Below are 22,186 nucleotides of genomic sequence, written 5' to 3' on the forward strand. Positions count from 1 at the left end.
GCACTCTGGCCGCCCCTGCTGACTCGGGGCCTGAGAGAGCCGTCAGGATGCAGAACCCAGCACGCCACGGCAGACACACACACACGCACCACACTGAGCACGCTCACAACCCACGCATGAGGAAATGGCCCAGTGTGGGCTGAACATTGACATTCTGCTGTCTTGATGGAACCAATTATTGCTTTTCAGCAGTGTTGGGTAAGTTACTTTATAAATGTAATCCGTTACAGTTACAAGTTACCTTGACTACAATGCAATTGTACTGTAACTTTTTGGATTAGTTTTACAAAGTAATGTAACTGATTACTTTTGGATTACTTTTGGATTACTTAAGGTTTAAATGAGCATTGGCCCATGTTCAACATTTTATTTGTGAGAACTGACACTTTTTTAACCAAATGTTAGTAGAGTAGAGTGTCGAGGGTCTTACGGATAGGCACACAGATACGGCAGGAACGCAGGAGATGATGTTTTTCTTTTTAGATGCGTCCCAGCATCTCTATAAGAGGGTATGTCAATGTACGAGCACTTGCAGTGCACTCCTCTCTGCTCGCGCTGCGCTTGTCTCGCAATGCAATCAGCTGCGTGCTCCGGGCCAAATAGTCAACACTGCCACCTTGTGGACACAGGAGGGAACAATTTGAAGAATGCGTTTCAGACGGACGGACAGACATACCCTCTGCCGGGGCGCATCTGAAAATAACAAACAAGTACAAATGCATGTCAACATGCAAACGGCAATAATTAGGCCTGTGAAGTTTTAAGAGATTAACCGTCAATGTGATGGCGAGAAGACGCACACACTAGAACGTGCCCAATGATAAAAAAAACTTCACTCTCGCCAGCACGCAACCATTTGCCAAACACGGAAGTGCTGCGAGACCGGTAGGCTGGCTAAGACATGAAACTTTCAAATGCTCAAGAAACATTGCTAAGTGCTCTTAAAACACTGAAAACCCACTCGTTTTAACTCATAAGGATAAACAATGGAATTAGGCAAAACAAAATAAAGAAACAACAGATGTTGACAAAACTTGGATTTCGTGTGGTTTGTGATTGAAAATGTATGCGCGTTTGGATGCAATGTAGCCTATCCGAGTGTAATGTATGAAATAGCCTACTCCGGGATTAAATGGTTGTCAGAAGCATGTGTGTTAATTATTAATTAAATAAAAGGGGCGAAAGACTCAACCTCGCACACATTGTAATCCTGTTAAGTAATCCCCATTCTCTTTGAATGTATCTGTAATCTGATTACATCGTTTTTTTCTTGTACTGTAACGGATTACAGTTACTTTTATTTTGTATCCTTTTACCGTAACGCCGTTACATGTAATCCGTTACTCCCCAACCCTGCTTTTCAGCAGGATGACTGACGGAACCCATTGTTGGCGTTCTTGATCTGGTGTTGTGATAACCGTTTTGATTGGAAAACAGTAGTCCAGCAGAAAACACGTTCAAAGATCCTAGGATGATGCATGACACATTGGTGGTGCTGTTGGTAACAGGTGCGATGATTCAATAAAGGAGAGGAAATAACGATAACGAACATGAAATATGTTGAAACCTTGTCTCATACAATAATCACAAACTGGCTAAAACCAGAGCGTCCTTTTCATTCATTTTCATTGAATTAAGGCCTGCAGACCATGGGGGCTTCATAATTTTTCCGAATTAACGGACATTCTATAATTCCGTTGGCTCCAATATGCATATTCCATTGTGCGCCCATGCCCGGAGGGTGTCCTTCACGCTGAAATGAAGTCCAAATTCTGACTAGCGAGCGGTGTCTAGCGGCGCTACTGCAATATTTTCTTGGCCAGGGCCCCAGAGTTCACTGGGGGCCTTTGGGCTTTCACACGCTGGGGGCCTGGAGAGAATGGAGCCCATTATATGAGCACAGTACAGTCAGCTAAGGCTGTGCTGGCAAAAGGAGGGTGGTGGCAGGAACAGTACAGTAGCAAGCACCCATGCTGAAACTGGCAATGACTGCGGATCAGTGTAGTGTGTGTGTGTGTGTGCGTGTGCGTGTGCGTGTGCGTGTGCGTGTGCGTGTGCGTGTGTGTGTGTGTGTGTGTGTGTGTGTGTGTGTGTGTGTGTGTGTGTGTGTGTGTGTGTAAACAAAATTAAACCAACAAGTACAATGCATACATAGCACTTCCCATAGAGTTTTACACAGAGAGAGAACAGATTTGGACACCTACACCTGCAAATACACTAACACAGAGACACGCAGACGCACACACACGCCCACACACCCAGTACTCAACGTAAAACTCGACTCTTGTACCCAAACCGGTGCCACTTATCGCCGGCGCCACCAGCTGACAAAGAAGCCCGAAGGTGTGTCGCTCCCTTAAATGCTCGCGACAGAATGTCTCTCTCGTTCTTCACACACACACACACACACACACACACACACACACACACACACACACACACACACACACACACACACACACACACACACACACACACACACACACACACACACACACACACACACACACACACACACACACACACACACACACACCAATGTCCCCTCCCTACCACAAACACACTCTTATGTCGTGGTAAAATGACCACACATTTTAGAGGTGTGAGCGGGGAACAAAAAAAGAAAAGAAAAAAAGAACACGAAATCTACAAACAAGCCCCATACAAAAGAGGGCAAGATGGAGAGAATGGCGAGAAGGGCGAGAACTAAAAGGAGGTGGGGGGGCACAGGAGAAGAAAGAAAAGAAAGGGAAGAAAGAGGGAGAAAGAAAGAAAGAAAGAAAGAAAGAAAGAAAGAAAGAAAGAAAGAAAGAAAGAAAGAAAGAAAGAGAAACAGCGCAGGCAGAAAAAGACGTGCAAGAGAGCAGGGTCAGCAGACTGGCCATGTGAGGGAGCGGCGCCTGGGATTAGCGTCTGTAAGCCTATTAGAGTGACGCTCGCTTTGGACAGCAGGGACCACCCGGCCTCCCCTGCCACCAACACACCACCTCCACCCTCCTTCTCCTCCTCCACCACCACCTCCTCCCAAATACTCACCCGGCCTCCCCTGCCACCAGCGCACCACCAGCACCACCCTCCTTCTCCTCCTCCACCTCCTCCCAAATACCCAACCAGCCTCCCCTGCCACCAACACACCCCCGCACCCTCCTCCTCCTTCTCCCAAATACCCACTAGGCCTCCCTGCCACCATAACAAATCCACCACCTCCTCCTTCACCCAAATATCCAGCCTCCCCTGCCACCAACACAACACCACCTCCTAAACCACCTCCTTCTCCTCCCAAATAGCCACCCGTCCTACCCCGCCACCAACACACACCACCACCTCATCCTTCTCCTCCCAAATGCCCCTCCAGCCTCCCCTGCAACAACACACAACCACCAATCTCCACCTCATCCTTCTCCTCCCAAATGCCCCTCCAGCCTCCCCACCCATCAACACACCACCACCTCCTCATTTTCCTCCTCCGAAATACCGGTAACCACGCGGCCTACTCTGCCACCGTAACATCACGCCCTCCTCCTTCTCCTCCCAAATACCCGCTAGTCCTCCTCTGCCACCATAACACCACCCAGCTTCCGCCACCACCGATAAAGTAACATCTCAACTACAATCTTCTCACTCTCCTCCCAAACCATCGCCCAGCCTCTCAATGTCTCCTTCACCCAGCCACCCCAGACGCAATAACACAACAACCTCATCCCAAATACCTACCCGGACTCCCCATCACTACCCAAACTTTCCTGCCACCACCATCTCAACCACTTCCTCCACCCCGCCTCCACTGCCACCATAACACCACCTCTTTCCCATCCAGCACTCCTCATCACCACCTCCTCTTTACTCCTCATAAACCATCACCTCCCAGCCTCTCCTGCCATCAGCAGACCACTACCTCTACAATCGCCCGGTCTCCCCATCACCTCCCTCACACCTCCCCATAGCCAACCGGCATCCCCTGCCACCAATACATCTCCACCATCTCCCAGTCTCCCCCACCATATCATACATCACCATGAGGGTTTGACATTTTTTTCGCTTTCCAGCCACTGTGGCTAGTGGTTTTCCCAAGTCACTTGCCATCTAGCTATTCTACTAGCCACCAATTTGTTTTGTTTTCAGTGTTGGGAGTAACGCGTTACAAAAGTAACTAATTACTGTAATGCATTACCTTTTTGAGTAACGCAGTAATGTAACGGATTACAGGGGGAAAAAATCGGTAATATGTCCTCGTTACAATGCAAGTAACTTGCACATTACAACGCATTTTTTTCACCTAAATTTTGTGTGGGTATTTTGTTTTCTTTATACAATGTTCGCGTATCACCGCGAGAACAGCTATTGCATCTGATAGCCTACGTCCGCGCAGAGATTTTAAAGTTCCACGCAGAACATTGCTTCCTCTTTCACGCTTCGTCTCTCGAAATGGCAGGCTGACAAAGGATGACCGATCCAGAAGATCCAGCTTGCTCGTTTTCAAGATGGGTATATGCCCACTACTTTGACTTCATTGAAAATAAGGACGCCAAGAACATTTCAGTTAAATGCACACTGTAGGCTACTTGAAACCCAAACCGCTTTCCACGTCGAAAAACAGTAGCCTACAAACAATTTGACGATTTGAAGAGGTGCCATAGCACCACCAAATTAGTCAGGAAAGGAGGGGATGCATCCCATTCGCACGAGACAGGGACACGGCAGGGTATTCGACTGGGGGGATGAGTACGTTGCACCCCCCTCACTTTTGTTCAACTAAACATCACTAAAATTGAAATAAATCCATTTGAAATAAAATATTATACGTTCACCTGTCAAAGTAGTGAAATTGAAAATGTTTGCTGTCGTTGCATCACTCTGTAGCCTATCACTGTAAATTCCAGCGCAATAGTTGCATGAATAGAACTAGCTGTTTGCGCAAGGTAGCAGAATATGCTGGCCGTGGTGCTGACTGAGCGCGCGTAAAGAATAGTTCTAGAGTTGTGAGTGAGTGACAAACTGATCTCCGCAGGAAGTCAAATGATTCAGGCGAGCCACGAGCTTGCAAACTGACTGGCTGGTATCCTCGCAATCATTTTTTTCGCCTATAATTTCGTTCATTGATAAGACATTTTCCCCGGTGTGCTGTATATAATTAATATTCAAAATGGGCCTACTGTAGCAATGCATCTGCTCTTTTATCGATAATAATTGTCAAACTCGTAGTGCAGTGAGGTGGCTTTATGTTTCAGCCAAGTGCAACGGAGCCTGTGCTGCATGCGCCCGTAATAGATTAAAAAAATGGCGCTGGTGTGCATGGTAAGGTGTGGTAAGAAGAGAAAGGATTAATCATTGTATTGGTGAATCAATGCCTAGAAAAAAAATGTTTTGGTTCCGGTTGCCGACCGACTCTATCATTTTTTGTGCGACCCAAAAAAAATTGTTGAGTTTTTGGAATCCTCAAAAAAATATCGATGTCGTGTGGATGGTTGTTCATAGGCTAGAGAAGACAACACATTTCTTCATTCCCATAACTCGCTATCTCTCGCTTTCTACCTACCTGCAAGTTACTGTATTTGCGTCGCATGACTATCCATCTCCTGTAGGAGCAACACACACGCGCGGGCCACAAGTGCCGCCCGGCTTGATATTAGAAAAGCCCAAATGTCACTGCAGAGTTGCGCACCTACTCGGTCACGTTGTAGGCTATTATGCTACAACATGCTAGTTGGTTGTCGTTGTAGCTACGGGAGCTAAAATAGCAGTCAGGCAACTGACAGCTGGACAAGTAGGACTAGTCTTTTGCTAGAAACGGTACATCCTAATTTTGGTCAGTATCTTGGCTCATTAATGCTTATTATATTTCATTGTAGCTTCAGCTGTACTTATCAAGCCTCAACTCCACTATCGTCCTTGGCATTGTTCAACAACGTTTATGACAAAATCTGGCGCATGTGGGGGGTTGGGGGGTCGGACATAAAAAAAAAAGAAATTTAAAGAAATCCGACCGGACGATGACCAAACCTGACAACCAACCGGAACCAAACTTTTATTTTTCTTAGGCCTTATTGTATGTGGGTAAGACGCAATTCCTGAAAATGTTGGTTTTCAGTCTGCAGGCTTCCAAAACGACTTGTGGATGGCAGGTGAAAGTCATGCCACCTCATAGATTTGCACTGTAGATTGCCAAATCCTTATTTCCAGTCATTTTGGCTAAAGTAACTAAAAGTAATGCAAAAGTAGTGTAAAAAAAGTAATGTTGTAATGTAAGGCATTACTTTTAAATGACAGAAACATGTAATAAGTAGTGCATTACAGTTTTTGAGTAACTTTCCCAACAGTGTTTGTTTTTATCATGACGCTGTACATCTAACCTCAGACCAAGATGAGTGCATGTGTTTCTACATGGAAATAAAACAAACAAATGCAAACTGATTATTAGTTACTGAGCTTTTTCTTGAACAAATACAAACAATTGATACACAAGGAGCAAAGTGCAGAATATACATATTCTGATACTATTATACAGCTCCAGGCCTTTTTATTAGAATACCATGAAAAAGTTGATTTATTTCCATAATCCCATCAATACTGTTAAACTGTCATGGATTGTAGATTCATGGCCCAGTTTTTTAACTATTCCAATCATTATTTTTTTTCTTTTTATATACGTTGGCCTTCCAGCTCAAAAAAAACATGAATTGGGGAATTCGCATTATTAGAATATTGTTATAAAATCACATTTTTCTTCATCAAAATTCGGGTCACATTAAATCAGTTGAAATTTGGTACTTTCTACATAACATGCAATGGTCAATACTTGGTTAGGACATTCTCTGTCTTCATAATGGCCATGATGCGTTTAACATTGAAGTCAATGGCAAAAACAGTGCATGGGAGTTATGGAAGCCCAGATATCCTTGATGCTTTGCTGTCAGCTGTTCTTGTTTGTTGACCTGGTGCCCCACACTTCACTCTTCAATATACCCTGTAGATTTCCATGCCACGTTTTGGTGTTAACTCACCAGTTTAATTCTAACTCAACAGAAATAAAACCCCATTCATTTTCAATGGGGTTTAATTTCTGGTTATTTAGAATTAAACTGGTGAGTTAGCGCCAAAACGTGGCATGGAAATCTACAGGGTATATTGAAGAGTGAAGTGTGGGACACCAGGTCAGCTATACAAAAACAGCTGACGGCAAAGCATCAAGGATATCTGGCCTTCCATTACTCCCATGCACTGTTTCTGCCATTGACTTCAATGTTAAACGCATCATGGCCGTTACTATTAATAATATTAAGACAGAGAGAGTCCTAACCAAGTATTGAACATTGCATGTTGTGTAGAAAGTACCAAAGTTCAACTGATTTGATGTGCACTGATGTGAAACAAATTTTGATGAAGAAAATTGTGATTTTATTATAATATTCTAATGATGTGAATTCCCCAATTCATGGTTTTTTTGAGCTGGAAGACCAAAATGTGTAAAAATAAACAATTTAATGATTGGAATAGTTAAAAAACTGGGCCATGAATCTACAATCCATGACAGTTTAACATTATTGATGGAATTATGGAAATAAATCAACTTTTTCATGGTATTCTAATAAAAAGGCCTGGAGCTGTATGTCATACCATAGGATAAGCTACCAGCCAAATTGGCTAGTGACATTGAAAGTGTTACCAGCCACAGCCAAGTTTTAGCAGCATTTGGCCAGTTGGCAGGTGCCAGTGTCAAGCCCTGATCACCATCTCCACCACCATTTCTATGGCCATGGCCCAGCCTACAGGCCTCCCGTGCCACTGCCACACCACCACTTCATCCTCTTGAAGAACCATAACCACCAACCACGCCCCAGTGTCCCCTGCTACTCCACCACCTCGACCACCACCTCCAACACCAGACCAGACTCACCCGTCTGCCACTCTGGCTCTCGCCATGTCACTACCACGACCTCCTACCATCGGAGGAGACCCGGCACAATCCCTACCCGTCCCCCTTTTCACCCGCTTTGCCCATGTGTGCCTGCCTGCCTGCCTGCGGGCCCTTGCTCGCCTGTCACTCCACCCGCTCATCCCCAAGCCTCCAGCAGGGCCATGCCCCACCACAGCCGCCACACCCTGCCCCACAGCCACACCCTGCCCCACAGCCGCCACACCCTGCCCCACAGCCACACCCTGCCCCACAGCCACACCCTGCCCCACAGCCATCCGCTCCTGTCCCACCTCCCTTCCTATGACACCAGCTCCTCTTCATACCCTTCCAACGCCACCACCCTGCTTCATACCCCGTGCCCATCCAACGCCACCACCCTGCTTCATACCCCGTGCCCATCGACACCTCCTTCTTCCCTTGCCCATCATCCACTCTCCCTTCCCGGCGCCACCACTACAACCACCACCACCACCGCCGACGCCGTCACCACCACCAGCGGAGGCTGCACCCGGTTCAGATTAGCCCCAGCCAGCCACACTGCTGCCGGGCTGCCGTGCTCCGCCCGCCGGGCTAGGCTGGGCTGCCTACCCCCAGACCATCTGGAGCCGTCTGGGCCACAGGCCGTCCTCCCTCTCTCTCTCTCTCCCGCTCTCTCTCCCTCTCTGTGTCTTCATCTCTCTCGCCTCATCTTTGGTCCATCTCTCTCTCTCTCTCCATCTCTCTCCCTCTCTGTTGTTCTGATCTCCAGGCCGCCAGCACCCTAAAGAGATTTACTCGGCCCCTCCGCCTCCTTCCACTCATCCTCTTGTCTCTTGTTCGCTCTCCTTTGCTCACCAGACTCTTCTCAGCTGGTCCCCAAAATGGGCTTGTGTAGTGTGTGTGTGTGTGTGTGTGTGTGTGTGTGTGTGTGTGTGTGTGTGTGTGTGTGTGTGTGTGTGTGTGTGTGTGTGTGTGTGTGTGTGTGTGTGTGTGTGTGTGTGTGTGTGTGTGTGTGTGTGTGTGTGTGTGTGTGTGTGTGTGTGTGTGTGTGTGTTGTAAGACTTGCAATCTGAGACACACACAAACTGGCAGGTTGTTCTGTAAGCATTGTCCAAGTGTGAGTGTTTGTTTGAGGGTGGGGGTCACATGCATCTGCTGTCCCCTTTTTTGGGTGCTTCATTGATTGAATTGAATCTCAGTCTCAGGCCTAAATGGGGGGATTGGCATCAAAAGAGCATGGAGGGTGTAATCCGCATGAGGAACTTAAGCAAATCTCACACCATTAGACCTTAAACAACATGGTCGATATCCCAGAGCCCAATAATCTTATCATCATTATGTCCGTATCTAAGCATCTACACTGTACATAGGTTTTTAGATACCTACTAAATGTGTTGGGCTTTGATCACCATGCAATGACATGCAAAATGAATAACAATACTAAAAAAAGAATACTGCAGAGCCTACACGTTAGACAAGTACTCTCGAAGACAAATAGAATCATATTCAGCACAGCACGAATAAATGGTGGGTAGGGGAATCTACATTAAAAAGTAAATAAAACTTCCTTACTTACAGTGATACAATGACAGCTATTAATCACCATTTCCGCAACGAAAAACACTCGGAAAAACTTTTCGGATTTTCCTTCTTGCATCCTAGGGAGCTTTGAGAAGCATGCACCAGGTAGCCTAATGTTCTGCAGCTTTGCTGGAAACCTACTGGCCTACGTAATGCATTGTGTATGTCAGTGTATGTGTGTGCGTGTGTGTCTATGTGTGTGCGTGTGTGTCTATGTGTGTGTATGTGTTTGTGTTAGCGTGTGTCTATTGTGGCTGTGAGAGGAGGCAGAGGGGGTGTTTCGCAGGCAGGGCACGCGAGGGACGAGGGCCGCAGAGCAGACGAGCTGGAGTGGAAATGGCTTTAATTGATTTGGAAGGGGTCCACGAAGCGACAGCAGGTACACAGCACAGGACCAGTGGTCCCAGCAGATACACGCTCCCCAAAGAGAAACGCACAGAGAGGAAGGAAAGAGAAAAGGAAAGACAGAAACTCAACGGGGAGAAAAAAACAGAATGAAACAGAAAAATGGAGAAAGAAGGGGAGTGGTGAGAAGGCGGAAAAAAATGGGAGAGGCGGACAGAGCAGAGCAGAGCAGAGCAGCCATCAGCACCTCAATTTTCCCATTTTCCAGTTCAAAAAGGGTTCAAAGGGGCAAAATTAGGCAAGACGCTGAAGCCATTACGAGGCGGCAAATGGCCTGGCAGGAGTTCAGCTTGAGCTGTGCTACTTACAAACAGTATTTATACGCGAGCAGAGGGAGAGAGAGAGAGAGAGAGAGAGAGAGACAGAGACAGAGACAGAGACAGAGACAGAGACAGAGACAGAGAGAGAGAGAGAGAGAGAGAGAGAGAGAGAGAGAGGGCGAGAGAGGAAGAGAGAGAGAGGCAAAGCAAGGCTGGAGACTGGAACTAAAGCTGGGGCAAGGCCCGAGGCAGAGGCAGGGATGAGGCTGCCAAGGCAGCTGAGGAAAAGGGAGAGCCTGGGAGGCTTGAAGCTGCTGTGAGGCAAGGAGAAAACTGGAAGCCTTGGCTGAGTAAGAAAGGTGAGGAGAAGATACACTGAAGGCCGGAATGGGACTAAAGGGAGGCGATGATAAAACTAAGGCAGGGAGGGTACATACGGCTCGGAGCTGAGGCTGGGGGTAAGGAGAAAGTGAAGGCGGCTGAGAGCTGAGGCTGGAGGAAGTGGTGGAGTGGGGTAAGCAAGGCTGGAACTGAGGCTGTGGATCCAGATACAGTCCCAAGAAAAAGTTTGTACACCCTTTGAAATTTCTTACATTTCTGTCAAAATTGATCATGAAACATGGTCTGATCTTCCCGGAAATCTCAAGAAGGAACAATCAGAGTCTGCTTTAATTAATTCCACCCAAACATTTACATGTTATCATATTTTTATTGGTCATAAGGCCATAACATTCACAGGAGAGCAGGGCATAAGTAAGTACACCCTTGCATTAAGTAGGTTTTAACCCTCAGTTAGTTGCAATATCATCAACCAGACTTGTCCTGTAGTTGCAGATCAGATTAACAAAACAATCTGTTTGTATCTTTTCTCCCTCTTCTTTAAAGAACTGCCTCTCATCAGCAAGGTTTGTGGGATGTCTGGAGTGCATAGCTTTCTTGACTTCATGTCATATAATCTCAATTGTTTTTTGTCAGGGCTTTGACTGGGCTATTTCAGAATGTGTATTTCATTATTATGAAGCCATTCTAAAGTCGATTTGCTTCTAAAGTATGGGTTGTTGTCACATTTCAGGACCCATACTCTTGTGTGCTTCAACAGTGTGACAGACTTCCTCACGTTTTTTTCTGTAAAATATCACAATAAACTTGATTTCATTGCTCCACTGATAATAGCAAACTGTCAAGGGCCTGAGGCAGCAAGGTAGCCGCATATAATGATGCTCCCGCCACCATACTCAGAAGAGGAGATGTAACCAAGAATAGCTTAAAATGGGATTCATTCTGCCAATCTAAAATTAATGAGGTTTCTGTCCAAAAAAATATTGCTGCACCTTTGAGGATTGCAAAAAAGCATTTATATGCTTCATAGAATTACTGCAAAATATTCTGTAGACCAACGTTGAAACCAAAGTTGAATTGTTCAGGGGAACACACAATGTCATGTTTGGAGGAGAACTGGAGAACCACACCTTCACAAAAACATCATCTCCACCTTTGAGTATGGTGGCGGCAGCATCATTATATGCGGCTACCTTGCTGCCTCAGGCCCTTTTCAGTTTGCTATAATCAGTGGAACAATGAACTCAGAAGTTTATCGAGATATTTTACAGAAAAAAGTGAGGTAGTCTGTCACACAGTTGAAGCACACAAGAGCATAGTTGCTGAAATGTGACAACAACCCATACTTTAGAAGCAAATCGACTTTAGAATGGCTTCATAATAATGAAATACACATTCTGGAATAGCCCAGTCAAAGCCCTGACAAAAAACAATTGAGATTATATGGCATCAAGTCAAGATTGCTATGCACTCCAGACATCCCACAAACCTTGCTGACGAGAGGCAGTTTTCTAAAGAAGAGGGAGACCAGATACATCCAGATTGTTTTGTTAATCTGATCTGCAACTACAGGAAACATCTGGTTGAGGTTATTGCGACTAACTTAGGGTTAAAACCTATTGAATGCAAGGGCGTACTTACTTATGCCTTGCTGTCCTGTGAATGTTTACATCTTATGGCCAATGAAAATATTAAAACTTGTAAATGTTTGGGTTGAATTAGTTAAAGCAGACTCTGGTTGTTCCTTCTTGTGATTTCCGGGAATATCAGACCATGTTTTATGACCAATTTTGACAGAAAGGTAAGAAATTTCAAAGGGTGTACAAACTTTTTCCTGGGACTGTATATGGGTAACGTGAGGCTAAGCTAAGCGAAAACTAGGGTTGGGGATGGGGATACAGTGAGGTGAGGAAAGGCTGAGGCAAAAAAAAAGAAGCAAGAAGCTGGTGCAGCGGGATAAAGTGAAGACCGGTAACTAAGGAGAGGCTGGTAGCTGAAGCTGGGGATAAGGTGAGCAGAGTCGAGGCAAGGCGAGACCTGCCAGGATCTAGGAGCAGGGGCTGGGGATGGAGGTATGGCGGCTGCAGCATAAGGGCACACACAGACACCTGCCGCCTCTCCGTCTCTGCCTCTCAATAGCTCCTCCATGCACAGATAGCGCATTGTATTGTATTAAAATGACGACTAACAGTGAATAACACTGGGGCTGGGCGAGGATGGGATGTCTGTGGAGGGGGAGGGTGTGTGTAGAGGGATTGGAGGGGTAGAGTGTGAGTGTGTGTATGTGTGTGTGTGTGTTTGATGTGGTGGTGGGGGGGGGGTAAGCCTTCAAGGGGAGTATCAGTGGATGCCGAGCGCTGGCTTTCAGAGACAATAGTCTTGAAAGTGACACACACACACACACACACACACACACACACACACACACACACACACACACACAGAGCAGTCACATTGGCACCAGCCAGCCGCTGCCGCTTTCAGCTTTGCAGAACAGAGGGGAGCAGCGGAGAAAAAAAAACAGACAAAGAGGACGAAGAGGAGGAGGAGGAAGAAGAAGAAAGCGATGGAGGAGAATAGAGTGAGGGGGGAGTGAGATTGTGTGTGTGTGTGTGTGTGTGTGTGTGTGTGTGTGTGTGTGTGTGTGTGTGTGTGTGTGTGTGTGTGTGTGTGTGTGTGTGTGTTTGGAGTGAGGGGACAGAAAAGGCTCCAGATTTGGCGAGGCTTCTCCTTCACTGTGGTTCACATACAAACACACACAACGCAACACACAGCCAGTATGGGGGTCGGGCAATATAGCATTCACAATCACCAGCCAACACACATATATGCATGCACAGTACACACACACACGCACAGAGTACAAAAACACATGCACACACACGCACACACAGTACAAAAACACACACGCACGCACACACAGTACAAAAACACACACGCACGCACACACAGTACAAACACGCGCGCACACACGCGCGCGCGCGCGCACACACACACACACACACACACACACACACACACACACACACACACACACACACACACACACACACACACACACACACACACACACACACACACACACACACACACACACACACACACACACACACACACACACACACACACACACACACAGTACAAAAACACACACACGCACACAGTACAAAAAACACACACACACACACGCACAGTACAAAAACACACACGCACACACGCAGAGTACAAAAACACACACACACACACACGCACAGTACAAAAACACACGCACGCACGCACGCGCGCGCGCACGCACGCACACGCACACACACACACAAAGGGCTGCCGAGGCACAATGCCACTAAATATAGCCGTTAAGTATATGACCCCTCCATTTCCAGGCTTCAGATAATGTATTTGAATAAAGAAGAGGGAAGAAAGGACGGAGTTGCATGCAATTTGGAGATACCACTGAATAATCATTTTCTGTCACAACCTCTCTCTCTCTCCCTCTCCCTTTCTCTCTTTCTCCGTGTCTCTGATTATGCAATTCTTTAGGCCGCAGCATCTTGGCAGGGACACAAATAGGGAGAAAGGGAGCGAGCGAGAGAGCAAGCAAGGGGAGAAAAAGAAGAAGCAGGGAAGAAAAGAAAAAAGGAAGGGGAAGAAAAAAAAAACGAGGAGAAAAGGTGCCGTTTGACACTCTGCCATTTCAATGACAAAATACAATCTACCACTCAAATAATTCTACAGAGGGAGGGAGGATTAGCATTTCTGAGGTTGGGCCCGAGATTAGGAGAGCGCCGATCTTGAATTTCATCATCTCTCTCGGCCGCCACAATGGCGTATTCTTCCCGCTGTAGCGTAGCGTTTCGCCCACTCCCTCTCCCGTCTATTCTGTGATGAGGGGTCAGACAGGCCTCAGCTGCCTGCATCACGCCCTGGCCCGCTCCGCGCCTTGCCCGCGCCCGCGCCTTACCATGCAGTCCTCAGATGTGCCCGCTCGCGCCATTGCCCGCTCTCTCTCTCCATCTCTCTGCTCTTGAACCAGATACCTCACACTCGGCTCCACCTGACACACTACTGCCACACACACACACACACACTAATATGAGTATCTCTCATACACACACACTTGCACATATACATACTGCTTGCACTTGTGAGGCCTTCATTGCAGCCAAGTCATACATGCACCTCACTCATCTGTGCTTGGAGTACCCGCATGCACACATGGGCCAGTCACACACTGCCCTCTAGTGGGCCAACTGGGTGTGTTTCGCAAGAGCCAGGTGCAGGTACTATGAGTAAAGGAGTGAAGGAGTGTGGTGGGAAGGGGCCTTCTCCACATGACGTCAGACACCTTACAACACTAACCACTTCAATGCATTGAAAGCAGGTATAAGTTGAATCTGGTGGCGTAGACATTACATTTCACGCTGTTGTTTTCTGCCTATCGTATATACAGTATATAACACCTACTTTGCTTCAAAAAGGAACTTGTCGGAAGTTGCAGCAAAAAGGGCCAATACGGCTGGTTCTGGAGCTGTGGACTAGGGGTTGAAGGGGTGCCAGAGGTGCAGCCTAAAATATTGGGTCCCATTGAAAGATTGTGAGAGATAACATGGCAATCCCATTACATTTATAATATTAATGGCACTCAAAAGCCAGTGCCAGGCCCTTATAATTCAACTAGTTTGTGAAAATGAATTTCCCATCTGGGACAATTAAGTCAATCTAATCTAAGGTCATTGCCACAGCAAAACCAAATTAGGAATTGCTTCACTGAAGGAAAAAAACAGAAAGGAAAAGAAATAAAAATGTCGTACTCAGGCTGACCAAACACAAGATCATCATCAAAACATGTGCAATTAATGGAATAAAGGGTATTAGGGACACAGCAATATGCTGGACCTGATAGATGTATGCTAAATAAAGCCCGTTTCAAATGGCATATTCAAACAGCTTTCATTCATAAAACATTTTTTTTTTTTTTTGTTCCATCTATTGCCCTCTGCAGTGCCCTTTCAATCTCTGCATCAGAAATAAAGAGTTTTGACGATATTGACAATTTACCAAAAGGATGTGCAATTGATGGAGCTGATCCATTTATATATTTATGTCAATGATTCAGAGTTGACTAATTGAAATGGGCTTGGTAAAAAAGGATATATTACGGAGTGCATAAATACCAGGCTAAATTGATGAAATAAAAGAACACAATAACACAGCAGTCAGATAATATGGCTGAAGAAAATTACCCCGCAACACAAACACTCTGTAAGCTCCCAGTCATACTCTCTCTCTCGCTCACACACACAAAAATGGTGGTTAGGTGTACACACACACACACACACACACACAACTGTAATCTGGTGCCAAATAGGCCAGGCCAAGGAGCTTTGATGTCAGTCTCACTTGGAGTGCCCTCTTCCACCCCCTCCCCTGCTCCCGCCACATCCCTCCTCCTCCCTGTACATTTCTTTCTCTTCCTCTCTCTCTGTCTCTCTCTTTTCTTTTGCTCTCTCGCCCTCTCCTCTGGTGCATGGCAGGCAGGGGGACACAGCTGAGTGTGTGAGGGTAAAGTGCCTCTTCACTGCTCGCTGCCACACACACACACACACACACGCACGTACGCACGCACGCACGCACGCACGCACGCACGCACGCACGCACGCACGCACGCACGCACGCACGCACGCACGCACGCACGCACGCACGCACGCAGGCACGCGCACGCACACACGCGCACGCACACACACGGCCCCCCTCCCCTCTACCAAAAGCCCTGCCCGCACGTCACATGCCAAGCATGTCTTTGATCACTTTGTTATTAGAGAGGTATGTGGAGACAAGAGGAATTCAGGACTTTCGTTTCTCATTTCTCCTCTTTCCCCCGCTCTCCCCTCCTCTCTGTCTTTTCTTCCTCTCCCCTTCTCTTCTCTATCCCCTCTCTCACTTTCTTTCTATTCGTCTCCTCTCCTCCCCTCTGCTCCATGTTCTTCCTTTTCCCCCCTCACCTTAACTTTCTCATGGCTGAGAAAGTATTTTTACCCTCCAACCCTCTAACCCCCCTCTGTCCTCTCTCTCCCTCCCTCCCTCTCTCTCTCTCTCTCTCTCTCTCTCTCTCCCTTCTTCCCTTCCTCTGCGATGATTCACTTCAGCCTTCCTTGGAGACACTGCTCTCCACTCAGCGCCTTGAATGGTCTGAAGAGACTCTTGTAATGCTCTTGTCGTTTCTTGTCGTTCTTTCACCCCAAATCTCTCTCCTCTCCTCTCTCCCTCTGTCTGTCTGTCTGTCATGTCAAGAGTATGCAACACTGACGCCATGACGACCACCCAGTACAACAAGTCGCTCTCCTCTTAACCTCAAAGCAATCAGCAGCACGACATTCCTTGGAATGCTGGCCATTTATGGAAGGAGGGAATCGGTTCCGTGGAGATGCACTGTTGTTGTCCGTCGACTGCTCAACATGCCCATCAAAGGCCTCATGAACAAAATTCACTGACATTAACTGGAGAGAGAATGCAGAGCATCATGAACGACCTTCAAAGAGGACAAGAAAAGTAGACCATGTGGATAAAGCCGTTTGACATTTTCTGTGTCAGAGGCAACAGTGCTACACTACAGCATGGCTTCTTCCGTGTGCGTGTGCGTGCGTGTGTACTTGCATGCTGGCGAACAGTGGATCAATGCCAGGTTGTCTGAAATGCCACTGTCCTAACCGGTGTTGTTGGTCTGTTTCCTTTGCTTGTGTGTGGTGTGGTGTGGTGTGGTGTGGTGTGTGTGTGTGTGTGTGTGTGTGTGTGTGTGCGCCTAGTGTGCAAATGTGCAAGTGAGTGGCACAGAGTCTCTACACAGTGAGATGTGCTGAGTGTGTGTTTGTATTTGTATGTTTCTGATGACCTCTACCACTGCATTGGGAGTGTGACTGTGCAGCTGAGATGCTGATGTGTGTACACAACTGTGTACAGTGTGTGTGTTCCACATAACAAGCATGTGTGTTGCATGTACGACTTGCGTGTGTTGCATGTGTGTGTGTTTGAGTGTGTGTTGCACGTATGTGTGTGTGTGTGTGAGAATGTACATGGCCACAGTGTGCGTATGTTTGTGTGTGTGCACATGAGCACAGTGTGTGTGTGTGTGTGTGTGTGTGTGTGTGTGTGTGTGTGTGTGTGTGTGTGTGTGTGTGTATGTGTGTTTTGTGCGTGTGTACGTGTGTGTTGTGCGCGTATATGAGTATGCGTGTGCATGTGTGTGTGCGCGTGTTCATGTGTGTGTGTGCGTGTGCATGTGTGCGTGCTGCACGCTTGTTGCACGTGTGCGTGTGCCTTCTCTGCTTTCTGCTGCGAGGACAGATGGACTGGAGTATCCCAGCTGGACAGGAGCCCAGTCCTTGGTTCCGATCCAAGCAGGACCCCATATACACCATGCAGGACCTCCCCCCTCCCTCATCTCCCTCACACTTTCTTTCCTTCTTTCTCTTCCCCCCCCCCATTCTACACAGTCTTTCTTTTTATTTACTTCCCCCCTCTCTTCCACAAAAAGCACCTATGATATAATACTAAAGCAACACACCTCATCACCTGAGCTGGGACTATGTGTACATGAGCACTGTGTGTGTGTGTGTGTGTGTGTGTGTGTGTGTGTGTGTGTGTGTGTGTGTGTGTGTGTGTGTGTGTGTGTGTGTGTGTGTGTGTGTGTGTGTGTGTGTGTGTGTGTGTGTGTGTGTGTACACGCGCAGCACAGTGTGTGTGTGTGTGTGTGTGTTGCGCGTGTGTGTGTCTGTGTTGCGCGTGTGTGTGTCTGTGTTGCGCGTGTGTGTGTCTGTGTTGCACGTGTGTGTGTCTGTGTTGCGCGTGTGTGTGTGTCTGTGTTGCGTGTGTGTGTGTGTGTGTGTTACGCGTGTGTGTGTGTCTGTGTTGCTTGTGTGTGTGTGTCTGTGTTGCTTGTGTGTGTGTGTATGTGCGTGTGTGTGTGTATGTGTGTGTGTGTGTGTGTCTGTGTTGCGTGTGTGTGCATTGATTGTGTGTGTGTGTGTTGCGTGTGTGCGTTGCGTGTGTGTGTCTACAATAGTGAGGCTGTGTGTGCTGGGCGCTGGGCAGCCAGACTCTGTTGGGTTCTACAGCCAGCTGGGCAGAGCCCCTGTTGCTGGGTTAGAGTGGAAGGGTGAAGGGGACTGGAAGGAGAGAGAGAGAGAGAGAGAGATGGAAAGAAGGATGAGGAAGAAAGAAAATGAGGAAGGAGGGGAAGGGGGAGGAGGACAGACAGATGAGAGAGAAAAAAGGGATGACTGAGGGATGGAGAGGGGGATGGGGAGCGGAATGAGGAAGAAAGGGGTAAACAGAGACAGGGAACAGAAAGAGGAGGAAGAAGCATGGCAAGGAGAGGGTTAGGAAGGAAGGGGTGATGGGGAGAGATAAAAAAGGGGAGTGAAAGAGAAGGGACATGGGCAGATGGGCATAGGCAGAGAGGGAGAGACAATGTGAAAACAGAGAGGAAAGTGAAAGAAAAAGAGGAGCTGGGGAGAATGGAGGAGAACGTGGCCATAGGATGGATAGAGGAAGAAAGAGAAAGGGATAAAACGAAAGAGAGAAGGGAGAGAGAGGGAGAGAGAGAAGGGAGAGAGAGGGAGAGAGAGAGAGCGAGAGAGAGAGAGAGCGCGAGAGAGAGAGAGCGAGAGAGAGAAGACCTAGCCAATATTGCAATTAAACAATAGCCAACATCCTAAACTGAAAGTCAAAGTGACATGTAATTGTTTTATACCCAACACCCAAAAATGGTGATGTGATGAAGAAAACCTAACATCTGAAGACAGCAACTGGAAGAAACAGACTGTTGTATTGCATCAGTGGATGCCCAGGGGCTTTCAGAGGGAAGAGGGAGAGGGAGGAGAGAGAGAGAATATGAAAGAGAAAAAAGGGAGGAAGAGAAAAGGGGGCAGAAGAGAGCGAGAGAGAGAGAGAGAGAGAGAGAGAGAGAGAGAGAGAGAGAGAGGGTGAGAGAGAGAGAGAGAGAGAGAGAGAGAGAGAGAGAGAGAGAGAGAGGATGAGAGCATGCGTGAGAGAGCAACAGAGGCAAATAGAAAGAGAGGGAATGGCAAATAGAAAGAGAGGGGATGAAGATTAGGACGTAGGACAGGACATGCGCATCTTCAGTCGCCTGCCTGGCACGCGCCACATCGTAGGTGGACAGCCTGAGCGTGAGGGCACCAGGCCTTGTGCCAAGGTAGCCGGTGACTGACACACACACAGAGACACACACACACACGCCTGTGACTGTCCAATCTGAGTCAACAGGAATGGCGTTCATAGTGGGTGTGACTCAATAATTCCATCTAATTGGTGAGTAGATGTGGCCAATCCCTAACCTGACTCTCGACAGCTGGTATATTTCTTCTTCATCTTCACGATACCATCTGGGTACCTCCCACAACCGACACGTTTTCGAAGGAGACTCCTCATCATAAATCCTTGCATATGATTGGATAAACAATTTGTCTGTCATCTTTACTGACGTGCCATTTCAACTACTAGTACGCACTACTTGCATTGAACTCCAGTTTGACGCAGCTGAGACTGATCGGCCATAACACCGCCCATCTACTGAAAATCCCACCTGGCTCATTTGTTCAGAAACAACTTTGACTTTCAGAGTACTCAGATAGTTGTTTGAGAGTTAGGCAAAACGCAGCCAGAGGACACAAGTCACCTTAGCCAATCCCCACTTGAGAAATTGTCAACAATCCATTGTCCTCTCCCAATGCCAGGAGAACATCCTCTCTCTTACTGGGGCACCCACGCACATAAGCACGCATGCACTGATTTCAGAAGAGCGTGACACCTTGATTTCAGAAGAGGTGCAGTTTATCAACCACTTAAATCTATCAGGTGGTGGGGACTTTGCATTAGAAAGGATGAGTAGTTGAGGCCCTACCGTGGCGCTTGTCTACTACGGTAGGGCACTCGTATAATACGCAGCCGACCCGGGTTCGATTCCGACCCGACCCGGGCCCTTTGCAGACCCTTCCCTGTCTCTCTCTCTCCCAACTCGCTTCCTGTCACCACCTTCACCATCCTATCTCTCCTATCTCAAAAGGGTAACATGACACTGTTTTTTTCACACACACACAAAAACTAGCACGCACACAAAAAGACATGCACACACATATCCTGTTTTGAGCGGAGCACAGGACATTTCCCCCCCTCAATCTTAAATATTGTTGTTATCCAGTTGATATTGTATCAGGTGTAACCTGAGAAAACATCATCATATCACACTGGCCCCAATCCAATTTGCCCGGATGAAAGGCAACCTGGTCTCCGGATGCTATTGTATCGTGTGTGTGTGTGTGTGTGTGTGTGTGTGCGCGCGCGTGCGTGCGTGCGTGCGTGCGTTGGAGGGGAGCATTAGACACTTCTGCATGGCACTGCATTTGTGTGTGTGCAGTGCACTGAGCATGAGCGTGCACGTGCATACGTGTGCGCGGCGCAAAGTCTGTGGGCTGGGCTGGGCGCGCGTGTGTGTGTGTACGTGTGTACGTACGTTGGAGGGGAGCATTAGACACTTCAGCAAGGCACTGCACGTGCGTGTGTGTGCACTGAGCATGTCTGTGGGGTGGGGTGTGGTGTGGTGTGGTGTGGTGTGGTGTGGTGTGGTGTGGTGTGGTGTGGTGTGGTGTGGTGTGGTGTGGTGTGGTGTGGTGTGGTGTGGTGTGGTGTGGGTTGGGCTGGGCTGGGCTGGGCTGGGCTGGGCTGGGCTGGGCTGGGCTGGGCTGGGCTGGGCTGGGCTGGGCTGCGTGCGTGCGTGCGTGCGTGCGTGCGTGCGTGCGTGCGTGCGTGCGTGCGTGCGTGCGTGCGTGCGTGCGTGCGTGCGTGCGTGCGTGCGTGCGTGCGTGCGTGCGTGCGTGCGTGCGTGCGCGTGCACGCGTGCCAATGTGCGTGCGTGCGTGAGCGTAGGCGTGAGCGCATGTGTATGTGTCTGTGTGCGTGTGTCTGCATGCGTACGTGCGTGCTATGGCCAAAGACTGTGGGCTGGGATGAAAACGAGAGGTGGTGTGCGTGGACATGGAGATGGTGATTACATAAAGGGATTGTATTGGGCCCAGTGGAGATGACTAATTGGGAAGAGACTGTCCAAGACTGCAACTCCACTTATGTCCACCAGAGGGACCGATAATGTCAAACAACAAGTGGTTTGCATTACAAATCTCAACCATGCAATCTGTTTTAGCTTTTCTTGACAAAATTGAAAGAAATATTTAATTCTTTAGTGTCCTTGACCTTAATATGGGCAATGGCTTTTGGGCAAAATCAGATTAAGTGTAAATTGAATTAGTAGCTTTTGCAAACAGACAAACTGACTGAAAAAAGTCAAGTAGAGAAAAGACGTCAAGAAGGAAAGTCTAAAGAATACAGCCATTGTTTCCTCCTTTCAGAATGAATGAACAACAGAATTAGAAGTGATGATTATATTATGAGCTCAAAAGTGACCACATTTGGTCTCTGAACTGAACAAGTGTTGCTCTGTCTTCTGCACACACTGTGGATAATACAGAAAACACAGACTTTGCAAACCAAATCTGAAAACCCTAAAAAGGACTTTCAACTTTCAACCACAACACAGGGTGCATGGAAGGGTGTTGTGCGGTCCTCATCACATCCTAGTCCTGATTGCATGGACTGGACACTAGGGGTCAGCATTCCCATATAAACATTTGAGACCCGC

At 47.6% G+C, this 22,186-nt stretch overlaps 1 protein-coding gene across 2 annotated transcripts in view; it reads right to left on the reverse strand.

Moving 5' to 3' along the window:
* ehbp1 (EH domain binding protein 1) overlaps positions 1-22,186 on the reverse strand; it is a 286,125-nt gene that overhangs the window by 200,470 nt on the left and 63,469 nt on the right. The gene's annotated exons all lie outside the window — the stretch shown is intronic.

This window comes from Engraulis encrasicolus, unplaced genomic scaffold (assembly GCF_034702125.1).
Source record: "Engraulis encrasicolus isolate BLACKSEA-1 unplaced genomic scaffold, IST_EnEncr_1.0 scaffold_25_np1212, whole genome shotgun sequence".
In the NCBI taxonomy this organism is placed as follows: Eukaryota; Metazoa; Chordata; class Actinopteri; order Clupeiformes; family Engraulidae; genus Engraulis; species Engraulis encrasicolus.